This window comes from Apium graveolens, chromosome 10 (assembly GCF_009905375.1).
Source record: "Apium graveolens cultivar Ventura chromosome 10, ASM990537v1, whole genome shotgun sequence".
NCBI classification, from domain to species: domain Eukaryota; kingdom Viridiplantae; phylum Streptophyta; class Magnoliopsida; order Apiales; family Apiaceae; genus Apium; species Apium graveolens.
In genome coordinates, this window is record NC_133656.1 from 237,684,516 (window position 1) to 237,698,167 (window position 13,652).

Consider the following 13,652-nt stretch of genomic DNA (forward strand, 5'->3'; position numbering starts at 1 on the left):
TTTTACAACCAAATTGCACTTTTTGATGCTATATTATAGCAATTAATATAGTTATTTTGCATCTAGTATTGGACTTGCTCTTATATTAAACGATTATACTCCTATTTCCATGATCCATCTGTAGAGTCACAACTCACAAGAGAAGTGTGAGAAGTGTAAGAGATGTTGCTCTTGATATTTTTCAGATTTGTTTTGGGCAGAATAGATGGAGAAAGAAGAGAGCAATGCTACAGATCCATAATATTTTTCAAAAACTATGTTCAAAATTCAAATTAAATACTTAAATTTTTGTATCCAAAATCTTTCAGAATTATAGCTAAATACTTTCAAAATTTAATAATTATATCATTTTTAAATTGAATACATTTGGATTTTCAAATTAAAAAGTTACTTTCAAAATTATAATTGAATTCAACTCGTTAATATTTTAAACACAATTTATACGAAACTTTTTTAAAGTATTGTTTTAAATTATGATTGAATACTCCTAAATTTTAAAGGGCATTCTATAATTTAAATTGAATATATTCACATTTTAATGAATTCCTTAAAATTCAAATTTGAATGTAATTGAATTTTCAAGAATAAAACAAATTGTCAAAATCTTAATTTTATACTGCACTACTATTCTACATAAAATCTACAATGAATTGGGTAAGTCCACCCCAAGTTTATGAAAAATAAATTATAATAGAAATTCAATAAAAAAATACTATTTTTTAATATTTCAAAGTTAGTAAGTTTTTAAATTCCACCAATTCTTAATAGATTGTTTATGATTTATATTTGCATATCTCTTAATTTTAAAAATTATTTAAAATTTATATTTTTTTTAAACTTGAGTTGAATGTCATCAAATTTTAAAATATTATATAAAACTTTCATCAAATGCACCTAGTTTTTTTTTAAAATGTGAACCGATTACCTTAAAATCTATAAATTCAAAAAAAGTCTAATAAAAATTGAAAAGAGAAAACCTATATCTTTTCTAATAACAATTCCAGAGGTATAATAGAATCCTAAAAGTCAATTACAAATAAAACCGATCCACATAAGATTATTTTAAATTGTCAAGTCATCATCGTTATCCACGTGAAATTGTTCTAAATTGTCCAATAACATATCCTTTAAGACCTTTGATATCACATATCTATATTATATTATAATAGACGAAATATTAAAAATTTGGTAGTCGGTCGGTCGGTACTTGGTGAAATTACTTAATTATCCTTACTCAATTATTTCAATTCTATTTTATATCGAACAGTATGTAATTATAATTTATATTAAATTGAACCTCTTCTACCAATTTATATTTTAATTCATATCGAATTCTATATTATTCTAATTTGTTACTTCGGACTAAATTAATAAGCAAACTAAATATAATTATTAAGATTTAGTTGATATGTCATGTGAATCGAATTAAGATAAAATAATAATAATATCACTCCTCCTAAATAAATTATACAAATGAACTTGAAAAACAAAATAATATATTTTATTTATCCAGGATAAAAAAATATATTATACAATTTATTCAAACTAACACAAAACTAAAATAAAAATACAATTCGACCAACAAAAATAAAATAATATATATAATTATTCAGTCTAAAACAAAATTATCTTATTGATCTACACTTAAAAAATTAAAATTAAACTAAAAATAATTAGTTTGATTTGGTCGGTGTATTGGACATCGGGCTAAAAAAATAAATATAAACCACTCATTTGAGATAAATCAAATTAATATTAGACCAAGTATAATTCGTATCCTATTGATGTGAACTAAAAATCAAATTTTAATTAAAACATATTTTTTTTAAAATACACCTATAATTATCAATAAAACTATATCGTTCAATCAGTAATATTGTCTTTTTCAAATATCTTTTATAGAATTATTGTTAATCGATTAAGTAATCAACATGCTAAAATAATATTTTTTAAGGTCCCAACATAATAAAGACATATTTTTACCTTCAATAAAATAATAATTTCGTTACAATAACATTTAGCTCCTTATCCATGTTATCACTTTAAATAAGTTTAAATGTTCGAAAAAGTTATGAACATATACGTCTGCTAATATAATTATTATGAAACCATATCATCTAAAATTTTAAATGAACAAAATTAAAAATTCAATTCAAAAATCAATTTTTTAAAAAAATTATATAATATTAAAATTAATATATGGATCCGTGCATCGCACGAGTTTTAAGCTGGTATACAAAACACACGCTAATCTGAAACAAATGTTTTAGATTAAATTTATCTTTTTAAATGGAGACATACCGGGTCTTCACTTAAAATTGACGAGGCTCGTAAAATGACCAACCTGGGTAAGGGTATCAACCTTAAGCTAAAGTTTAGTTAAAGCCCAAACTATCAACCTTGGGCCAGGGTTTAGTTAAAGCCCAAAATCAACCCTTCTCGCCTCGTTTTCTCCGAATACGATATAGTATATATACGGTGGTGTAATATCCCTGCAATTCGCCCCTGTCAATCACGGCCGCCACACTTGCCGGAATTCAAACGTCTTCGCCATGATCTCCGGCGCTTCTACAGCTACACTCATCGGAATCGGTAATGATACACACTTTTACGTAAATATAAAAATTTCATGCAATTACGTATCTTAAATTATTTGTTTAATTGTTACGTATCTTATCAATCATTTGTTTTACGTGTTATCCGCAAGCTGATTAAGTTTATTGATGAAATTCACAACTTGTATGTCTTCAATTGTGTCTGTTACAGTGTTTTGTAATCGGAAAAATCGGTGTCATCTCGGCGCTCGTACAGCTAAACTCATCCCTAATCGGTACGATACACGCTGTTGTATATATGTATATATAAACATTTCATACATTTACGTGTATGCTTGTATGTATCTAATCAATCATTTGTTTTAACTGTGTTATCTGTATGCCGATTAAGTGTAATTGTTGAAAATTTGTTGATGATTTTCAGATAAGTCTGTTTATTAGATAATGGAAAGAGGACCATGTTTTAATAGAAGTTGAATATATACTATATTCACCGAGGGTAAGGAAAATTTGTGATTATGGTAGCTTAATAAATTGGTAATTAGGTTTGATTGATATCGAAAGTCGTTCATGAAAAGTGTGCCTTATTTAGTTGCCTTGTTAAATTTTACCGATTTATAGTTTAAAGCTAAGTAAATTTATGAAAATGTTTACCGGTAATTGTAAATTTGTCATATTTACGTGTAACCAATAGGTATACCGAAATTGGTGATTGTGATGCTAATTCCTGTGTTATTTTTGGGGTTTGTCTGCTGATTAAGTGTAATTGTTGAAACTTACATCTTGTATAATGTGAGATCTATTTTTTTACAGTAAAATCGATGAATATAGTGATTAAATGGTTTCTGAATTTGTTGATTATATTCTAATTATAATCATAAGTGACAATTTTCTTATATCGCACATAATATATATATGAAATTGCTTATCAGTAATTTATGTGCAGGAGAGTATTTGTGAAAAAAATAAATATGAAATCATATCTAATGCATCATATTTATGTGTAGGTATACCGAAATCGGTAATTGTGTGACAGGTGTTAATTCCTCAACCAAGTAGGCCGCACCAGAACGCCTGAAATTCCTTAAGAGTTAAGATATTCCGACGTGCATATTGCTCACGCTTAAGGTTAGATGTTAATCTTGTGCTAATATGTGCAATAACTTCTTCGTTAGAATATGTTTCATTGTTGTACTTTGTTACATAAATTTTTTCTTATCACGTTCTCAAGAGAATTTTATGATCGTACGAAATTAACTATTTTACAATGTGGGTCATGTGAGCATTACTATTGTGACGATACCCCAAAATATCGCTCACATAAAGAGACTATATTAAAGTTATTATATATTATTATTGTGTTATAATAAAGCGTAAATGATGGGATAGTAATTGTGCTCATGTATAATGAGACAAACTAACTAAGATTATAAAATTTTAGATTTCAAATTTGGAAACAAAAATCACAAGATTATGTGGGAGGTTGTAGGGAGTGCAGTATTTGATGACCAACCCTAATAATAAATAGTTAATAATCAAAGCTTTACTTGTTTTATGGATATGATCACGATAATAGTAAAGATATATTTTCATAATTAGTAGCAACTAGATCATTTGTTGGCTATCATGTAGAAGTAACTATGTTTAAAGTGTTTGTTGTAGTTTATATTTTTCTATCATGTAGTTAGGTTAAACGTTAGAGTTTATATAATTAAAATCTTGTACATGCCTGCATATGTTTTACCTTTGGGATTATCTGTTAAAACTGAAATTGTTTGATTTTGATACCAGTATATTTATATTTTATATACTTTGTTTAGTTAATTAACTCTGGTCTCTAGCTTCTGGATCTAAACTAGAAGGGACCTTCTCTATGCAAAATATTGTAATTTGATCATATGTTCGAAGACACGAATAGTTACCATTGCCTAGATTTTTTTGTCTTTCGATTTTCGGGGAATCAGTAAGATAATTTTGATAGAATTCCCTCTGCTTAAGGAAAGTTGATGGTTGGTTGTCATTGTCTTGACTAGAGTACGAAGTTTGGTAATATATGTTGAAATGACTGAAGGAGTCCAAACACTAAGGTTTTTAGTTACTCATGCAAAGGTTTGTAGTGTCTTCTTTGGCAGATATGATGCCATCTTTTTTTTTGGACTCATTTATTCCTTGTCTTTTCTTCTTTTAAGTAATCTCTTCTTTCGGGTCTCTCTGTGTTAAGATGAATTATCCGACGACCCTTGAATTATTATGACGAGTGAGAAGAACCGTCGAGCATTCAAATGACGAATTCAGACGGATTCCGTATTGTGCCGTGTTATTTTCACCATCCATCATTCTCCCCTTGTTGTCTATGTTAATTCGGTAAGAGATTTATGGACGAAACTCTTAATCGACACTACACAACACGGGGCACGATACAAAACCCGTTCTGAATTTGTCATTCGAAAGATCGACACTTCTTTTCACTCTCCTGTAAAATTCAAAATCGCCAGATAATTCATCTTACAGAGATACCCGAAATAAGAGATGCCTTTAAAGGTTAAAAGATAAAGAATAAATGATACAAAAAAGATGAATTAAGAGGCTCAACTTTATATTAGAAAGACAATGACATATAAGAAAGAGACAGTGTCGTACTATGTGATGTGTTGCTACATTGATATTGTCTCATCAAAAAGATATGGACAACCTTGCTCAAAAAAGAGAACTACTTCTAAAGGACCTTGAAGATAGGGTGGCGAAGTTGAAAGTGTTAGGGCTAGGATATCAAGCTAGAAAACGAGTTTGATGAAGAATTGGCTGATCCGATAGAGAAGTACATTAATATTGGTTAAGAAGAATGGCGCTAGAAGTGTCCCGAGGAGACTGGAAGAGAGCGGCAACACATGATCTAAAAGCTAAATGCATCAAGAATTATGAAAACTAATAATTTTTTGATGAAACTCGTGATAGGCGCTTTAGACTTTAAATCAGAACTGTTTACCATAAACTTGAGGTGTAACCTAAAACTAAGTGATAACAAACGACAAGTTTCAGTATGCTTTTTTGTACGTCTTTGTGATAAAAAGTTAATATTCACCTTTTTCATCTCTTAAGTTCAGTATTTTTTTATTCAATTTTTTACCAAAACTTCACATTATCTTGTGCTCATATTAATTTTATTAAACACATATCACACATTCATGTCATGCCAATGTTGTGTAAGAAATCATGATGCAAGATAGACAAAACAGGTTGTTTTAAAAAAAACGTTCTAAAGAAAACACGTAAAAAACCTTCATCACAAAGACTATTTTTCAAAGAATACCACATAAAAAACCTTTATCACAAAGACCCACAAAAAGCAAATCGAAACTTGCCTTGTTTAATCACTTTGTTCTGGGTTTCATCTCAAGTATATGCTAAAGAGTTCTGATCTTCAGCCTATAGTGTCCTATCATGAGTTTCATCAAAATTTATCAGTTTTCATCATTCTTGAATGCATGTAGCTTTTAGATCTTGTTGTGCTACTTCTATCTTCTAGTCTCCTCAAGACACATCTAGCGCTATTCTTCTTCATTGATATGACTGTACCTCTTCATCAGACGAGCCAACTCTTCATCAAACTCCTTATATAGCTTGACATCCTCTTATACTGCTGTCCCTTCAACTCCGCCTTCCTATCTTCAAGATCCTTTAGAAGTTTGTCCCTTTCTTCAGCAAAGTTGTCCATATCTTTTTGCTGAGACAATATCAATGCAACTCCATGGTCAATCCTATACCAATTATGACTACGAATCGGGTGAAAAGAAGCAAATCTTACAAGCTATAGTCCAGCTAGAATCTTGGAGATGACCACAATGAACTTTGTATAGTTGGAAATAATCATTGTCAAAATCACATGTGTTATGGTAACTAATTTAGAAACTGGCCATGTCATCCATCTTGGCTAATATTGCCGCAAATAGCAAGAGACAAATATTTAAGACATGTAGAAAACTCCCACAAGAGATATCAAAGTGAGATATTAATTAATTTTTGTTGATATAAATTCTATATGGATATTAACAGTGTTGATGGAAAATCCGATGACAATTCTGTTTTGATTTTCTAGTGATAAGTAATAATTTTATAGGTTCTCGGAAAGAAATTGGTAGGGTATACTCCGAACAGCTGTTAGGGATACGGAAATAGTGCGGCCGCTCATGGTGACAATAATATGAATAAACAACTCGACAAGGATGATAATGGAAAGGTAAATTTTCAGTTAATATGATATTGGACAATGCACCCTTAATTTATTATGACAAATGTAGCTTCGAATGAGAAAGCGACCTACATTAGGATGATCAATTCTATCTCTGTTTATTTGTTCCCTATAATTTATCTTTTTAAAAGAGAGACGCAAGCTTTTTTACGAAGGTCGTAATGAAAGGAAAGAAAACTTTGAAAAGATACATAAAGACAAAAGAGAGAAGATGATAATCTATGTAGAAAATCCTTCATCGGCAGCAAATTGTCAATTAAGGTAAAATGCTAATAGTGTATGAACGACGTTGCTCATGTTTTTGCTTGTAAAATAGTAGAACATTAGATTTCTTGTATTTAGATAGAAAAAAATGCATAAACATGAAGAACGCCGTTCACATACTATTTGCATTTCACCTGAATTGACGATCCGCTGCCGAAGAAGGATTTTCCATATAGATTATCATCTTCTCAAAATATTCTTCTTTTACATTGCGGGTTTTGTAAATAAGGCTGAGTCTCTCTTTTAAAAAGGTAATGCACAAGGTAAAAACAAACAAAGATAAGATTGATCATCACACTATAGACCGCTTCCCCTGTTAGAAGGTACATTTACTCTATAAATTATTGGTGCATTATCCAATATCATATTAAAAGAAAATTTACCTTTCCGTTGTCATCCTTGTCGAGTTTTTTATTCATCATTATTACCATAGATGACCATACTATTTCCTGATCCCTACTAGCACTTTGATTTATACCCTTCCACTTCTCTCTGAGGACTTCTCCAACACGTATTAGAGAGGTTAAAATTTATAGATCATTTGAGTTCATCCACACTTCAGATCAGCAGTTGAGTCTAGAAATTTAAACAGTGCATAAGAAAAGGTCACAAGTTTACTTTGGAGACTCAAGAAATTATCTAGTTTTAAGTACTGTCCAAGTTGAACTAAATTGAAAATCCTCACAATTGGTGCTCTTCTTAAAAGCAAACTTATATTGCTTCCTTTTTTTTAGACTTACAGCTAGGTAAATTAAATGTCTTCGCATTTTTCAGTGGCTTAAAGGATACACTTTCGGAACAAAATTGATCTATATCAGCCATTTTAAACAAGACCCTATGGACTTGGTAGGCCAGTCTAAGTATGGAAGGAATATAAACATTTTTTTGATAAACTACATTTGGTATTTAGATATATTTGTATAGGAATAAATTGTTTAAAGTTTTTGAGTAATCCTTTAGTTGGTACACATGGTACCACTCGCAAAAGACTCTTAGTTGGCCAACTTGTAAGGAGTAGAGGCTTCCAGAGTGTGGTCAAACTTGTAAGGAGTAAACTCTTAGTTATAAGTGATAATTTTCATGTGAAATAGTAGAACAATAGGCTTCTTGTATTCTGACAGAAAAGGATGCATAAACATGAGTTAGCCGTTCACATACTATTTACATTTTACTTGAATTGACGATCCGTTGCCGAAGAAGGATTTTCCATATAGATTATCATCTTCTCTCTTTTGTCATTTTGTATCTTCTCAAAGTTCTCTTTCTTTTATTGCGGACTTCATGAAAAAATCTGAGCCCCTCTTTTAAAAAAAGTAAGGCACAAGGAACAAACAAACAGAGATAGGATTGATCATCACACTATATGCCGCTTCCCTATTGGAAGCTATATTTGTCACTCTATAAATTAACGGTTTATTATCCAAATCATATTAAAAGAAAATTTACCTTTCCATTATCATCCTTGTCGAGTTGTTTATTCGTGATTGTCACCATGGGCGGCCACACTATTTCCCTCTCCCTAAGAACAACAGTTCGGTTATACCTTCCTTCTCCTGCATGGATTATGGAGGTTCCTCTCCTACAGCTCCTCATCCAACAGTTTAGCAAGTACAATGTGCGCCTTTGCCTTTTTTTAGCATGGTCACTCCTGGTGGGATTTTAAGAATGAATGCAATGGTCGAGGTTTTTACAAAAAAATACCATCCGTGTGCATAAGAGTGATGGCGTATGCGTAAGAGTGGTGACATATGTTACTTGACAAATACAAACTGGGAAACCTCAGAAGGGCAGTGGTCTTCCCATACTTGTTCAACTCCAAAAGGATCTAATCTTGCAACTGATGGGCTACATTATTCCCATCCCTTTTGACATGAGACCAAGATATAAATTCAAAAGAAGTGCTGGTACATAAAACATCCTCTAATATAGAGTCTAAATCACTGAAATATATAGCAGATTTCGTGAGTCTTGAGATAATAGTTTCACAATCCCCTTCTACTATCAATTTCTGAACACAATATCTTTTTGCCAGCTTGATTGCGAAAAGTATGGCCTTAGCTACCTCTGGAGGCCAGTACCCTCTTATCCTTCTAGTTCCTGCAAAAAATACATCTCCATTCGAGTTTCGATCTGCAAAAAACACCTAGGCCAATCCATCCTTGATCACAAAGAGATGCATCACAATTTATCTTTCCACAATTGGGAGGAGCCTGCCATGAGTTTCGATCTTTGGATTTGTTGCAATTTCTGGCACCATAAATAGATGATAAATACCTGTTGCAATCCTCAGCTCGTCTTCGTGCTCTTTCAAGTATGATACCCGGAGAAACCTCTTTTTCATTGAAAATCTTGTCATTCTGTCTGTTCCATATGCACCATATTAAAGCAGCTCCTAGTTGGTTTTTCACATCTGCTCCCTTTTCAATTTCAAAATGGGTCTTGAAATCAGTTTCATCCCCTGTGACATGTAAGTATCTCACAATCACTTTCAACCCATAAAGACTTAATAGCAGGACAAGTGAAGAGGGCATGATATATCGTTTCAGGAGTGTTAACACACCATGGGCAGTCCTCAATTTCTAGCGTCGCCTCTTAAGTAGGGCTCTTACTGGAAATGATTCTGTGCAAATTCGCCACAAAAGGTGCCTCACTTTGGGAGTAGTATTTAGCTTCCATATGTTTAACCAAGTCTGGTGAAAATTTTCCAAGTTGCAAGACATACCAAGCATATATGCTGTCTTAACTGAGTATTTCCCGCCCTTTAAAGGAGCCCAAATTAGACAATAAGGTGGAGCACGGTTGCTGAGTATTTCCCGTCCTTTAAAAGTTCATCTTTTAAAGGTAACCGCTAGTATATAAAATGGTGGGTCATATGTGAGTAAGTTTTCTGAAATTGAACCCCTTCTATAATTGTATTTGATGTGCTGTATTAGAAAAGTATCATATTCCATACTTCGCCTATGATGTTAAGAAGTAGGTAGGACAGCAGTTCTCTTATCTCAGGCCTCTGAGTGGTTTAAAATTTATATGTAGGCGAGCAATTGATTAAGTGTATATATATATATAGCAGACCTCCTTATCAATTCTTGTCAAAATATAATTTTTTTAAGTACTAGGACTCATTTTTGCAGTCAGATCGTGCGATCATCAGGTGAAGTTATATCTTAATGTTCCTTTTATTTCTTTCAGCGTATATCTTAGACTGTACTCTATCTTACCAAATTTCTTTTAGTAAGATTTCTGATTTTTTTCCGCATATAACTAGATGTTGCATTTTTAAATAGAGTGGAGGATGATATCAGATATAAATTTATTAAATATGTGTTAATCAGATCATGTGGTGTTGTATAACTATTCTTTTAATGCATTTATTTTGAGGTTTTTTTACTTATTTTAGGATATGGCTTTATACCTTTATAAAGTACGAGATAAGAACATGAGCTAATATCATTGTGTACATTTTCTAGTTTGTACTTGGTGGTGATGTTGATGATTTTAACGAATCTAGGTCAGCATATATGAAAACCTTTTCAGTATGGTAATTTTAAATATCATGGCATTCTAAGTTTCTTATTACTGGTGAATTTTCCATAGGAGTTTGCGTTAAGCAAATGGCCGAGAAATTGTGATTTAATCAGTTGCGAACTGCAGCTTCAAATCAGAGGATCATTAGGTATGATATAATTCATTTTCTCTTTCATGTTTTCTTCTATATATATATATAGGGAGATGATCAAATACAAACCAAACTTAAAATAAAAGCTAAAAACCATTCACAAATTATATATTATATACGCTCATATTTTACGCCATCTACCTGCTCCTCTACCCCACCCATTCTTTTGGTCTCCTTCCCCGTTTATTTCCCTGGAATTCCACATTTTCTCCTCTTTCTCACCTTCATCCCATCAAGCCCACCTGCCCATCTTCTTTCTTACAATATTTCCAACAATCTCCAACTGGGACATCTTCTCCTTCACCTTCCCTTGATAAATTAATAATACCCCCTAATTGCAGTAAATCAGTGAATCATCGCTACCTTCTCTGCCAAAATCTGGTTGTCTTCTCCGACGAGATTTTTTCTAATGTCTTCTGTTTAAGTTTCAGATCTTGTAAATTGTTAAAAGCAATGGTGGTTATATGTGATGAATGATGCATATTGAATATAAAATATTCAGAATACAATTTTGGGAGTATTCGGATTTGGTGATTATGACATGTTTTAACAAATTTGTAGTCATAAATTTTTATGTAAAAATTGGAATTGCTGGACCGGAAATAATCAATGATTTTAACAGTATAAATTAGTGATTTTCACTGCATAATCTAGCGATTGTCACTCTATAAGATAGTGATGACGACTTAGTTTGTTATTAAATTAACCCAATTAGTGTTCTTGTTTTAAAGATAGGTGATTTATGTAATAGAAATTATGATTTCTGGTATAGAACATGTTGACAATATTTAGAGGAGGTTGTAAGTCATGAAATAATAGTATGACAAATTTAGCGGTCTTAGGAAAATTGATCGGAAGTGCTGGTCGTATTCGGTGATGAAACAAATTACAATCAAAGGATGTTTCTATGTTAACAGGGTATCTATAATGATGGTTGGTGAGGATATATGTATACGTAGTGTATATGGAAGATGACCAGATGAGTGTTGATGCATGTATATTCTATGCTACTATGTAAGTGTACTCTCACGGGTTGGACCGTATCAATTAGTAATGGGCTGGGTTGGGATGGTTTCTAGTTTCTATTTTAACTTGGTTTCTATTAGAGTAGCCCCCTATATATATAGTGTGTTACATAATAGAAACCGCTTTTAAAATAGAAACTAGAAACTCACCCAAGCCAATTGATTAAAAGCAGTCCCAAATTTAGCCCATAAGAAAATGGCGGAAGTCTTTGTTCCTTCTGAGAACTCCTACTGAACCTATCATGGAAGTCTGAGAGCAACTCACTCTCTACTGGCTACCACTCACTGAACCAATATTCTGAGCACTACCTTTTGCTTCACGAACGTTGCTGTTGGAATCAGGTTCACCGCACAAGTGTTTGTCTCTCTACAAGTGTTGGAATCAGGTTCACCGCACAAGTGTTTGTCTGCTCCACCCCTTTTGCTAAGTTTGATGTATATTAACTGTACCAGTCGTCCTGGCTTTGGCAGTGCTGGATGAATTCTAATTTCTGGTCATTTTGTTGCACCTATGATGAAAATAGTGTCAGAGCAGTACCACCAGCATTTCCAAGTGAACTGCGCAACTGCAACGCTGGATAGAGAGACTCCATTTCATGTGATCCAACCTACATGGCTCATTGGTGAAGCACCTAAATTGCTATGTAATCGAGTTTGTCAAAGGAATGGACACATGGATAACTTTTTCAAAATCATGAGATTTTAAAACATTGTTTTAAATTTTTACTGAATGCTACTGTAATATAAAGTATTGTATAAAATTTGGAAATTTAGAAGATTTTTTAATTCAAATTGGAGACCTTTAAATTTTTAATGGATTATTTAAAATTCAAGTGTGGTTAAAATTCATACTAAAATACTTGATTTTTCGTAACAAAAAAATTCTAAAATTATAAAAATACTTTCAAATTATAATTAATTATTATTAAAACCAAATTAAATATAATTACTTTCATATTAAATTTTTAAAATTATAATTGAATTTACCCCATTTATATTCTATGCACAATTCATACAAAATTGGAGAAGTTCAAACACAAAGTTAGAGTCTAAATCAAACATCAAAAATTTCAAAAATAATAAATTATACGGCCAAATCTAATATAATTCTTGAATTTTACAATTATATAAACTTTTGAATAGCACAAGATTTTAACATATTATTCATTTTTTTGGGACATGATAAATTATCTATAGTTCATATTGAATATGTCTAGATTTTAAATTCTATTTGAAAGTTTTTAAAATTTTTAACATCAATACTATGATTTGGCAAAAAAAAAAAAACCCGAATACTATGATATTTTAAACTATCATTTGAATTTTTTGTTTAATGCTTTAATAGCTTTTTAAAATTCAAAATAAAATACTTTTAATTTTTTAATTTAAAGAAAATCTAATGAAATTTAAAATAAATATAAAAATAATTTAGTAATGGGCTCCAAAATAATTATGCAGGTAAATCTCTATAAACCAGTACTCTCGGGACTGGAGAAAATTATTAATTAATCGATAAATTAATAATTATTAATTTACCTATATATTAATAATTTGTTAAATTATTGATATATATCAATTTTAATTTTTTTGACATATATTTTCAAATATATATATGTTGGAAAACTTATTAATTACCGTGACACAATACTGCCTAAAGATTATTGATTATCCGATGAAAATATAGCAGTGATTTGTCTTACGAATAATTAACAAAAAATTAGTACAAAAACGTACTTAGGCAACCATCTCATATATCAATTTTCTTTTGTAATATGTATGTTGACCATAGCTCCATAATATGCTAAGATTGATACAAAATAGGCGACCTAACAATTTTTAAAAGAAAGTGGGTTATATTAGAATTTTATTGTAAATGTACATCA

General features: G+C 31.1%; 1 long non-coding RNA gene across 2 annotated transcripts; it reads left to right on the plus strand.

Moving 5' to 3' along the window:
- The first annotated feature begins 2,475 nt into the window (after positions 1–2,475).
- On the plus strand, positions 2,476–12,575 carry LOC141689306 (uncharacterized). 2 transcript variants are annotated; one of them, XR_012562336.1, is made up of 6 exons: positions 2,476–2,592; positions 2,767–2,830; positions 3,563–3,683; positions 10,536–10,576; positions 10,663–10,741; positions 11,662–12,575. It is a non-coding gene; the product is annotated as an uncharacterized LOC141689306 (long non-coding RNA). The 2 variants fall into 2 exon arrangements; XR_012562335.1 differs by lacking the exon at positions 10,536–10,576.
- Positions 12,576–13,652: the final 1,077 nt, after the last annotated feature.